This window comes from Schistocerca piceifrons, chromosome 4, assembly GCF_021461385.2.
Source record: "Schistocerca piceifrons isolate TAMUIC-IGC-003096 chromosome 4, iqSchPice1.1, whole genome shotgun sequence".
Lineage (NCBI taxonomy): Eukaryota > Metazoa > Arthropoda > Insecta > Orthoptera > Acrididae > Schistocerca > Schistocerca piceifrons.
In genome coordinates, this window is record NC_060141.1 from 478,407,044 (window position 1) to 478,420,008 (window position 12,965).

Genomic DNA, 12,965 nt, shown 5'->3' on the forward strand with positions numbered 1-12,965 from the left:
AAGAACACCGTGAATTCATTGTCCCAGGAAGGGGAAACTTTATTGACACATTCCTGGGGTCAGATACATCACATGATCACACTGACAGAACCACAGGCACATAGACACAGGCAACAGAGCATGCACAATGTCGGCACTAGTACAGTGTATATCCACCTTTCGCAGCAATCCAGGCTGCTATTCTCCAATGGAGACGATCGTAGAGATGCTGTATGTAGTCCTGTGGAACGGCTTGCCATGCCATTTCCACCTGGCGCCTCAGTTGGACCAGCGTTCGTGCTGGACGTGCAGACCGCGTGAGACGCCGCTTCATCCAGTCCCAAACATGCTCAATGGGGGACAGATCCGGAGATCTTGCTGGCCAGGGTAGTTGACTTACACCTTCTAGAGCACGTTGGGTGGCACGGGATACATGCGGACGTGCATTGTCCTGTTGGAACAGCAAGTTGCCTTGCCGGTCTAGGAATGGTAGAACGATGGGTTCGATGACGGTTTGGATGTACCGTGCACTATTCAGTGTCCCCTCGACGATCACCAGTGGTGTACGGCCAGTGTAGGAGATCGCTCCCCACACCATGATGCCGGGTGTTGGCCCTGTGTGCCTCGGTCGTATGCAGTCCTGATTGTGGCGCTCACCTGCACGGCGCCAAACACGCATACGACCATCATTGGCACAAAGGCAGAAGCGACTCTCATCACTGAAGACGACACGTCTCCATTCGTCCCTCCATTCACGCCTGTCGCGACACCACTGGAGGCGGGCTGCATGATGTTGGGGCGTGAGCGAAAGACGGCCTAACGGTGTGCGGGACCGTAGCCCAGCTTCATGGAGACGGTTGCGAATGGTCCTCGCCGATACCCCAGGGGCAACAATGTCCCTAATTTGCTGGGAAGTGGCGGTGCGGTCCCCTACGGCACTGCATAGGATCCTACGGTCTTGGCGTGCATCCGTGCGTCGCTGCGGTCCGGTCCCAGGTCGACGGGCACGTGCACGTTCCGCCGACCACTGGCGACAACATCGATGTACTGTGGAGACCTCACGCCCCACGTGTTGAGCAATTCGGCGGTACGTCCACCCGGCCTCCCGCATGCCCACTATACGCCCTCGCTCAAAGTCCGTCAACTGCACATACGGTTCACGTCCACGCTGTCGCGGCATGCTACCAGTGTTAAAGACTGCGATGGAGCTCCGTATGCCACGGCAAACTGGCTGACACTGACGGCGGCGGTGCACAAATGCTGCGCAGCTAGCGCCATTCGACAGCCAACACCGCGGTTCCTGGTGTGTCCGCTGTGCCGTGCGTGTGATCATTGCTTGTACAGCCCTCTCGCAGTGTCCGGAGCAAGTATGGTGGGTCTGACACACCGGTGTCAATGTGTTCTTTTTTCCATTTCCAGGAGTGTAGTTACTGATAGAACTATCTTAGTGTACAATAAAATTTTGGAATGAACTGAAATGCAAACATACCATATATAGCAGTTACAGAGTATCCTGTCACTACAGAACTATTGGTTCGGTGTCATAACTAAAGTAATTTTTAATCTGTTAAAACCTTATATCACAGTTTGGAGAAACCTGATTGGTAAAAGTAAAAACTGCCCTCTATCTGTAAGAATTGTGCATATGTACTTATCACCATACATATTACTAGCGAATATACTTTTTAATAATATTACAGTTATTAAAGAAATAACATTTACATAATCTTTTTTGAGTGGACCGTGAACTGAAATAATTTACAATAATTAAAAAATTTAAATACTTAAAAATATAATTAAAACATATGTATAATCTTTCGACAACGTGCGTTTCCTCTTCTTTGTATTGTTTGGTGGTGAAGAGGATTTCCCTGCGTCAGAACGTACAAAGCGCCACACCAAGTCCTCTTCCGCCGCGCCCAATTCACCTCGCCGCCAGTACGCTGAGGGCCGTTCCGCTGCAGCTGGTTCTTACTGGAGCGTGCTGTTGCAAGCAGCCGGCCGGGGTGGCCGCGTGGTTCTAGGCACTTCACTCCTGAACCGCGCTGTTGTTACGGTCGCAGGTTCGAAGCCTGCCTCGGGCATGGATGTGTGTAATGCCCTTAGGTTAGTTAGGTTTAGGTAATTCTAAGTTCTAGGGGACTGATGACCTCAGATGGTAAGTCCCATAGTGTTCAGAGCCATTTGGACCATTTTTGTTCCATTCAAGAGGAAGCCTAAAACATGTCTTTAAAAATCCCATAATAACTCTTTTGCATAAAATCACTTTGCTCATTAAGTAGTAGGTCTGGGTTTTTCATTTGGTGAGCGTGTATTTCGATCTCTTCAAGCACGTTGAGATAGAGACTTTTTGGAGCTTTATGTAGCACCTCCATTTGTTCATTTATATTGCTCACTTCATGTTTACTGCGTTTTAATTATATTAAGTTTTTTTTAATTTTTTAATTATTGTAAATTATTTCAGTTCATGGTCCACTCAAAAAAGATTATGTAAATGTTATTTCTTTACAAATTGTCTTATTATTAAAAAGTATATTCGCCAGTAACATGTATGGTGATAAATACATATGCACAATTTTTACATAGGTCACATTTTACTTTTACCAACCAGATTTCTCCAAACTGTGATATAAGGTTTTAACAGATTAAAAATTACTTTAGTTACGACAGCGAACCAATATTTCTGTATTGACAGGTTACTCTGTAACTGCGATATATGGTATGTTTGCATTTTAAAACATTCCAAAAATTTTTTGTAAACTAAGATATTTCCATCAGTAACTCTATAATCTCTCTTGTTAATTATATTTTAGTTTTATAACAAATCTGAAGATGAGCAGCTAGCCTGAAACCGGTTATTCAAAATAAAAAAATGGCGATCAAAGCCTGAAATGCAATATTTTTGTTCAAAGAACGATGGTGGCTATCCTAATAAGACAATCATGTCTAGTTTTTATAAAGATCACTCACAGGCCAAAACATAATGATCACTGCCCAACGCGACGCTGGATGCCGGCTGGTGGTGTTACACGCACGTGACGCAGTAAAAAAGGTATGTAAGCGGAGTAGGCACGGACGGGGATCACACTAGAGAAGATATGGGCTTAAAATGAGGAAATCCACTGAGATAAGCGACTGTGCCAAAAGGCAGATTATTATTACGCAGAGCCTGTGAACGAGTATCTCGTAAACGGCGAAGCTGGTCGAATGTTCACGTGCTGCCGTCGTGAGCATCTATGGAAACAGGTAGAAAGACAGTGGAACTTCCACTAGGCGCTAAGTGGTTCGACGTTCACGACTCTTCACAGAACGTGGTGTTTGCAGGCTTGTCTGCTCTGTAAAATAGGATAGGTGATGATCTGTGGCATCTCTGCCAAAAGAGCACGGTTGTTTCAGAGCACACCGTTCATCGTATATTGTTCAACATGAGATCCGCAGCAGACCACCCCTACCTGCTACATGTTGACGCAACGTTATCAATTACGATTGCAGTGTGCACGGGACCATCGGGATTCGATCGTGATCAATGGAAAAGTGTCGGCTCTTCGGCTGAATCACATTTTTTGCAACACTAGATCTATGGTCGTCTCCATAAACGCCGTCATCGAGATGAACGACGGCCCGAAACGTGCAACGCGCCATGGACGCAGGCTGGCGGGAGCAGTAATATGGAATGGGAGACATTCTCCCACGGCTTGCATGGGACCTGTGGTAGTAATCGAAGACATGTTGATAGCTGCGAAACATCTACATCCCTTCAAGTTTTAAGCCTTTCCCCATGGCCATCTCATCGTTCAGTAGTGTAACTGTCCGTGTCTCGGAGCCAGAACTGTGCAACAGTTGTTTGAAACGCATTGTGGTGAACCCAAGTAAATGTCTCGGCGACCAAATTCGCCCGATGTAAATCCTATGGCATCTCTCTGGGTCGCTATCGGGAGCCATCACCGCGTATGCAAATCAGAGGCTCGTTATTTAAGCGAATTACTTGACCTGTGCTTAGACATTTAATGCCACATACCTCCCCAAACCTACCGACAAACTGTCGGATCCCTGATACGCAGAATAATTGATCTATTTCGTTCCAAAGGCGAACAAAAAAGTTGTTTAGCAGGTGGTCATAATCTTTTGGCTCATCAGTGTAAATAATTTAATATATGAATTCACACACAATGACTCCTGACGTAGAGTACTTCGAACCGGAAGAGGTTTCAGTTTAAGAATTAGCTGTTGAACTTAAATGTGACAAAATCCAAGATTCTGCGATGACATTCCTAAAACCAACCTGGTCGACTAAGAGTTATCTTTCTTTACTCCGAGGCCACATTTATCTGGTACTGGAACCAGAAAATCCCGTTCAAGGAAACGTTTCGTTTTTAATAGCTAAATCATCCTTTTTTTTTTTTTTGACCTAGGGTCGACTAGGGTGCCAGCTAATATATCTTGTACCAAGGTAACGTAGAAACATATCGTCAATTAAGGAATCGTCAGATGTTTATATGGATATGACACCTGTCATTTATGAAAATGGTTTTTTCGGAGTCATTTGCTGGAGTTGACTCAGACCATATTACAATAACAGTCAGTTCCTAAAGTAAGTACTACCAATTAAAAATTCCAGATATCTAAACACATAAGCTAAGCTAAATTCCGCCCGAAGAGGCGTCGGAAGGCCACAATATCGACCGACCGCCATGTCATCCTCACAAAACAGGCGTCACTGGATGTGAATATGGAGAGGCATGTGGTCAGCACACCGCTCTCGCCGTTGTTAGTTTTCGTGACCGGAGCCGCCAGTTTTCAGTCACGTAACTCATCAATTGACCTCGCAAGGGCTGAGTGCACTCCACTTGTCAACAGTGTTCGGCAAACCGTATGGTCACCCATCCAAGTGCTAGCCAAGCCCGGCAGCGCTTAACTCAGGTGATTCTGTGTAAATTCTACGGCAAGGCCGTTGGCTAATCTTATCACATAGATTACCAGAACGTCCATAACTAATTATATACGATCAAACTGTAATTATATATTAACATCACAAGTTCAAAAATGGTTCAAATGGCTCTGAGCACTATGGGACTTAACATCTGTGGTCATCAGTCCCCTAGAACTTAGAACCACTTAAATCTAACTAACCTAAGGACATCACACACATCCATGCCCGAGGCAGAATTCGAACCTGCGACCGTAGCAGTCGCGCCGTTCCGGACTGAGCGCCTAGAACCGCTAGACCACCGCGGCCGGCAACATCACAAGTCATCGAGATGCTATGGGAAGGGAAGTGAGGCAGGAGGTGGTAGAGATTTAGAGAAGGGAGCACGTTATTTCTTGTGACAATCATTCAACGGAAACCATCGAAATCATTCATTCGTGTGAACTAGCTTGGGTTCTTAAAAACGAAAGACGCGCGAAAATAACACAAGCATTTTATTCTGTTTTAATAAAGAAATGTGGTGATTTTCTCGACAAAAGTTTCCAGTTTAACATAAAAGTACAATCTTGTAGTACAATGTAATACTATTGCTGTACAGTTGACCCATCAATAACCGATGTCTTATTTTTATAATACACGTAATGCAAACATATTCAGTGCAGACTTTTTCATACCTGTTCTTCCCCTTGTTCGACTTTTTGTTCAGAAATTGTGTGATACAGAGTGGATTCATTTCCTATAACAACTCTGTGAGTACATTTTCGTCAACTACAAGGTAACAGAAGGATATTTCTAATTCCACACGAAAAATGGTCCATTGTTATTCTAAAATGTGTTGGGAGTCCACAGTAATAATTAATGTGTAAATTATCTATTACAAGTTTCGTGGCTGGAAAACCAGACCAGAAGGCATAAAATATTGGTTTACTTAATATGACGTATATTTAATCTCCAAACGAAAACCTGGTCTCCTATCATCTTAGCTCCAAAAGCCTGAATAGAAGAGGGTACAATTCGTTTTCATATAAAAACACAGGTAACACTGTTCCTATGTGGTCTGCTTGATGCTGGTATCGTAAATATGCGAGACATGAAAACTCGAAGCTGTGGCAAAACATTTCCAGGCCATGAGTATTTACACAAGCCACACTATGGCCGCGAAGTGAATGAAAGCCAGATAGGTGAAGTAAATGAGGTGAAATGACAAGTGCCGGCCGGAGTGGCCGAGCGGTTCTAAGCGCTATAAAATGGCTCTGAGCACTATGGGACTTAACAGCTGTGGTCATCAGTCCCCTAGAACTCAGAACTACTTAAACCTAACTAACCTAAGGACATCACACACATCCATGCCCGAGGCAGGATTCGAACCTGCGACCGTAGCAGTCGCGCGGTTCCGGACTGCGCGCCTAGAACCGCGAGACCACCGCGGCCGGCTAAGCGCTACAGTCTGGAATCGCGCGACCGCTACGGTCGCAGGTTCGTATCCTGCCTCGGGCTTGGATGTGTGTGATGTCCTTAGGTTAGTTAGGTTTAAGTAGTTCTAAGTTCTAAGGGACTGATGACCTCAGAAGTTAAGTCCCATAGTGCTCAGAGCCTTTGAACCATTTGAAATGACAAGTAGTGGTACAGGGTACCCTCCGGCACGCACCTCACGGTAGCTTGCGGAGTATCGATGTAGATGTGCAGGGTGACAATTACTGAACTGTATGAAACAAAATCGTCATAACTTCTGAACGGTTTGCGTTAGGACTTTCAAACTGGAAGATTAGCCGATGGGCATGCTGGGAATTAGTATGCGCATGCATGGTTTGGTTTAGCGATGAAGCCCACTTTCTTTCGGATGAATTCGTCAATAAGCAAATTTTTGGGACTAAGAGTCGGAATTTCACGATGGAGAAGTCTCTATACTCTCAACGGGTGACTGTGCGATGTGCAATGTCCAGTCATAGAATAATCGGTGCGATATTCATTGATGGTACGTAAAGGTTTTGGAAGATGATTTCATCCCATTAGCCAAAGTGACCCTGATTTCGACAAGATGCGTTTCATGGCAATACGGAGCTCCCATCGCAGCACGAGAGTGTTTGATTCCTGGAGGAGCACTATGGGGACCGCGTTCTGACCCTGGGGTACCCAGAGGACACTGGCATGGGTCTCGATTGGCCACCATATTCTCCGGATCTGAACACGTGCGATTCCTTTTTGTGGGGCTACAGCAATAACCTCTAAAACCACTGGTGAGCTGAAAACAGCCATTCAAGAGGTCATCGACAGCATCGATGTTCCGACACTTCCGCAGGTCACGCACGATTTCGCTATTCGTTTGCCCACATCATCGCCAGTGATATCGAAAACGACATAACCTAAATCTGCAGTAGTGATGTTTACATATTGAATGAAGTGTGTGCACGCTTTGTACATCTACATCCCTGTAGATGTAGATGTACAAGACGTTTGACCTTTCAAGGAATTCATTAAAATAGTTTGAAATAACAACTAAATGTTAATGACAACATTTTACTGAGGTTCACGTTTACAGTGAGAGAACAGTTAATTTCATGAATGCAATACATCTACGTGTAGAGTTATGGGGCGTGAAAAGTAACGTATACAAGCACCGCAATAAAAAAAAACCTCACAAATTGCTGCCCCTGACGACTCAATGATCACCGGTTTTTCCGTGTTAAGCTTACTGCAAGTAAAGAGTATTTCACACCAGACGCGTTTTGCGTTATTTACAAAGCATCGTCTGTCGCCGTTAGTATTTTTTGTCTCTTGTTTACATATTCCGCAAAAAAGGAAAAGCAGTGTTTGCACAATATGTAAACAAGAGACAAAAAAAGTCAGTGACTACAGGCGACGGTTTGCGAATAAAAGCAAAACGCGCCTGGTGTAAAATACTCCGTAATTGCAATAAGCTTAACACGGAAAAAAGAATAAGTATTGCTGCGAAAAATGGCAATGCAAAAAAACGGAAAATCTGATGGCGTTTTAAAGAAGTTTAGTCGTCTTGAATCTTTTTCTTTATTTCATTCCCCTTGCCCCGGGGCTGTTAGCGGTACAATAACGCGTTCTCCAGCCGTGGGCATTCTTAAAAATATAACGAAGATAAGAAAGAATATCAGGACTGTTTTCGTTTTAAATTAAACTAATAATTGACGGTCAGCAAAAAGTACGAAAAATATATACAATTTAAACAACAGACTTGCAATGTGGTGATATTCTTCTATGAAAAAGCACTGCAGCACCACACTTGTATTCAAAATCTGAAGGACCTGCAATGGGTGAGAAGCATTGGAGGACAGAATACGTTCTATAAGGTTGAGGAGTGTGGGCAAAGACACAGTAGTCTGTAAGGTAGAGAAACTATGGAGATGATAGGTAGCAGAACGTGGAGAGAGGAGCCCTGATGTGGGACAGATGAGAAAGAGTAAAGTTGGCTGAAGTTGCGTTTAGAAAAGATACGGAGTGTTTGTAGGTGTAGGGATAGAGGGACGTGATTCCGTAGGCATGGCAGTGTTGATCAGTGGAGAGACAAGGGGTTAGTGGAATCTAGCTTCCGGATAATATAGGAGATGCGGAGGTTTTCGATGTGGGTGATGAGGGGTGGGAATTTGATAAGACAGGAGAGGATCCTTGTGGGGGAAGGTACACCGATGTGGAAAGCGAGCCGGTGTGCATGGCATTCGAGGATTTGGAGTGACTTATAGGACTTTGATGGAGTGGAGATCCTTGCAACATTTGCATAGCAGAGAATGGGTCGGATCAGGGTTGTGGCGTGGTGAATAGTGGAGAGGTGTAACCCTCAAGTTCGGCCAGTTAGTAGTTAAATAGTAATTTTAGTCCCTTGCGGTCTTCCTGTTGGATGGTTAGTAGGTGAGCTGCCAGATGAGGGTTAGTACAAGATATTTGTTGGTTAATTAGACAAGGCAGTCGTAAATGGTTAGGTAGCAGTCATGGAGGCGGATGTTGCTTAGCTGCAGATGGTTCCTCCGATAATAACTGCCTGAGTTTTGGAGCAGTTGATCTTGAGGTTACACCAACTGCTTGAAGTGGATCTGGAGGGATCGTTGGGATTTCTGGAGTGTAGGGTAGAGAGTGAGGAAAACAGTGTCATCAGCATACTAAAGGATGTGGTGAGGGTGATTTTTGTGTACCAGCATCGTAGAGGAGATAAAATAGAGGGGAGAGGACGGAGCCTTGGGGCACTCCTACAGTGGGTGGTAGATACAGGAACTGGTATTGTTAATCGTGACAAAAGAATAGACGATTAGCCGGCATAGTTAGTTGGAATACATATGTCTGGAGTTTGATAAGGAGACCGAATGCCATACAAAGTCATAGGCCTTCTCTACGTCGAGGGACATAAAAATAGCAGATTTACGGCACATGTTGGGATAGGAGGTGGGTGAGAAGCAGGAGGTGGTCATCAGAGGAAAACTGGGGCGGAAGAAGATGGTTTTGGTTCAGGTGTTGATGGATATGTCAGGAGAGGTTGGATTCGAAGATCTCGCTGAACAATGAAATGACTTAGATGTGGCGATAGGAGGAGGTTCGTCTTAAAAGCCTACGTAGAATAAAAGTCTGACTCACTACTGCAGATTACTAAGACGGTAGCAGCGAGAACGACTGGTCGTGCGTATTAAGTCACGAACTTCGTGGTTGTCTGGCTTGCTCATTTCTGAATTCTAGTTAACAACAAACACATCGTGTGCCTCTACGTAAGCACGACCAGTTTTCGAAATTAAGCGAAATAAAATTGTTTCACATTACTTGGCGCTGCAGTGATATAGGTGTGAGAAAAAGCAGGAAGCTAGGCAGAGAGAGAGAGAGAGAGAGAGAGAGAGAGAGAGAGAGAGGTGGTGGTGGTGGTTAGTGTTTAACGTCCCGTCGACAACGAGGTCATTAGAGACGGAGCGCAAGCTCGGGTTAGGGAAGGATTGGGTAGGAAATCGGCCGTGCCCTTTCAAAGGAACCATCCCGGCATTTGCCTGAAACGATTTACGGAAATCACGGAAAACCTAAATCAGGATGGCCGGAGACGGGATTGAACCGTCGTCCTCCCGAATGCGAGTCCAGTGTGCTAACCACTGCGCCACCTCGCTCGGTAAGAGAGAGAGAGAGAGAGAGAGAGAGAGAGAGAGAGAGAGAGAGAAAGTGTGTGTGTGTGTGTGTGTGTGTGTGTGTGTAAGTGTGTGTGTGTGTGTGTGTGAGTGTGTGTGTGTGAGAGAGAGAGAGAGAGAGAGAGAGAGAGAGAGAGAGAGAGAGAGAGAGAGAGAGATCGGGGTGGGGGGGACTGCACAGAGAAGGTAGAAAATACACTAGGCAACACTTCAGCAATGCACCGGCAACTACTTGCAGCAGCCTGTTTTCATCAGCAATATTGCCCAGCCATGCAGCAATACTGCCATTTTCTACATCACTTTGTAGTAGCGTTGCCAGCAAGACTACGTCGGCCGCACATTGCCGCAAAATATGGTCTGTGTTGACGCACCTAGAGCCGACGGCTCATATACCTGACGGGCAAATTGCAGAGATTGGACGGGGAGATTAGTGGACCTTCCCCTCGACGTTTTTCTGGGTCGCAAATTCACTGGGAGCAGTTTAGAGGACACCGTGACTATATGTTAAGGATCTAATGCGATGAGAATTTCAGAGGGAAAGGGATATAAGTAAGATATTACTCAGTAGAGGTCTGCATCTGACGTTTATGCTCGCTTGAATTGCTCGCTGTATGTAGCTCCGCGTAAGACCATCAGATGTCGGTGTGGCCGCTTTGGACTGGGGGAGCAGTTGCACTCGACTTCCTTGAAATTCGTTTGAGCGCCTCACGCTCGAATTGCCCTGCAGCCTACTTACAGTTACCCGATCGCCGCTCAGTCGACCGCTCTAGGATCCCGGTGCGAGAACCTGAGATGAAGGACAGTGCTAAAGCGAAACTTATTTCGAAAGGCAACATCCTGAGTGAGAAAGACGATGGTCGTAACAAAGTCTGAGAGAGATTTTCGTTACTGGCTGATATGGAGTCCACTAAGTATACTGTTGCATACATCCATTATACATCTGCTCACGCCTGCAGAAGACGATAAAGTCTAAGTTCTGAAGCATTACCAGTTCCATTGAAAGCTATGGTAATTAAAAAGGTGCATAGAAATGTGATCCAGAGATCTCTGTCCATTTTTATTTCTCTAAGTGCAGGATTTCGCACTTTATGTCAGAAGCTTTTAAACGTTGGTTCAGAACTGGTACATGTCGATATCTCCAACATTTTGCCTCATCTTGCGACAGTATCACGAAACAGTGAAAAACAAGCCGATGATGTATGAGACAGTATGATTCCCAGCACCATCCAGGCCGTAAGCATGAATGCATATGAATCTACCACTGTTATACGACCGATACATATAGGAAAATCTATAACTGCTCACTTGTCAATATTAGGACTGCGAAGCATAGTGGTAACAACTCTCTTCTGTGAGAAGAAAAACAATCTGGGGAATTTATTGAGAACAATAAAGAGGAAACATTATTCAAATTGTCAAGAGTAAATTCCCAGCCTTTTAATACGATTTTATTTGCACTGACTGAGGCGGTAATATATGAATTATGTATGCATTACACATTTTTCAGACACAGTCCAGAACCACATTTTCGATGACGGTTATTTAATAAATGAGGTTGCAGTGGTTTATTCCACAACTTATGCTGCTAAAGAGACTGTCCGTTTCATGAAGAAAACTGGCAGTGTGAATTCGATACAGACAAGCTTCAAGGAAGAAGCGGATACAGCCTGCAGTCAGGCAGTACGATAAAACAATTGCCATGCTTCTGGAGAGAAGCGTCTCTGAAAGTTTACCGGTTACGACAGCAACACTGCAAAAGAACTCATGACGTTTTTAGAGCCATTCAGAGACGCAATAGGAATGCCGGAAGGAGAGAAATATTCAACAATTCAGTTTGTTTTGTTATGGGCGCACAACCTGACAAATCTTTGTGATACAGAGCCGGAAATTACAGAGATACGTTTAGATTACTGTAGACCCAGGTTTCTCATTTAATACATGGTACGTGTTCACCAAATAAAAATTACACTTAATTGCAATACGCCAGTTTCAGTGTCACCGCTAATTTCGCTGTATAGTATAGCTGACATATTATCGTCATGGGACAGATGACCTCGCTGTCTGGTTCCCTCCCCAAATCAAGCAACCAACCTATCGTCTATTAACTGCAGATATTACGAACGCTGAAAGAGCGCTGTCAGCGTCTCATACAGGAAAAAGTCGAAATTCGGACGTTTCACAGAATAGTAATATACCTGTGATAGCCCAACCGATTACTGAAAATTCTGTGTCTAGAAGAAATGCGACGTTAAATATTGCCAATCAATTAGATGATGAAATGTCAACTCCTGATGAGGTAGAACAAACTTATATCGTGGCAGTAATATGTAATATGTTTTGCGATATATGTAAATATTTATTTGGGACCGCTGAGCGAATGTCAACCGCACTCAGTAGACAAAAATGAAATCTCTATTTTCGGAGTTACTACACAGTGAGCTACGTCGTTCTCACTCTACGTTTGACACTGTCTTTCATTTAAACCGAATGGATAGTGGCGGCGACGGCATCGGCTTGAGAGGTGACACTGTGAACCGTAGTCTCTTCGCCATGCTGTTTAATTTAGCGAGAAGAATGTTTTGTGTTCTAGCTTCAAACGCAGCTATCGAAAGAAATTTCAGTGCTGAATGGAACCTTATCTCGGACGGACGAAGCAGTCTTGATCAGGAGCGAAACATTCGTTGTAATTATGGTAGCAGGGAATGCGTTGGAGATAATTTTGCTCCTACTACATATCTGATTTCTCAAGTGGTTAATTTAAAAAAAAAAAAGATTCAAATGGCTCTGAGCACTATGGGACTTAACTTCTGAGGTCGCCAGTCGCCTAGAACTTAGAACTAATTAAACCTAACTAACCTAAGGACATCACACACATCCATGCCCGAGGGAGGATTCGAACCTGCGACCGTAGCGGTCCCGTGGTTCCAGACTGTAGC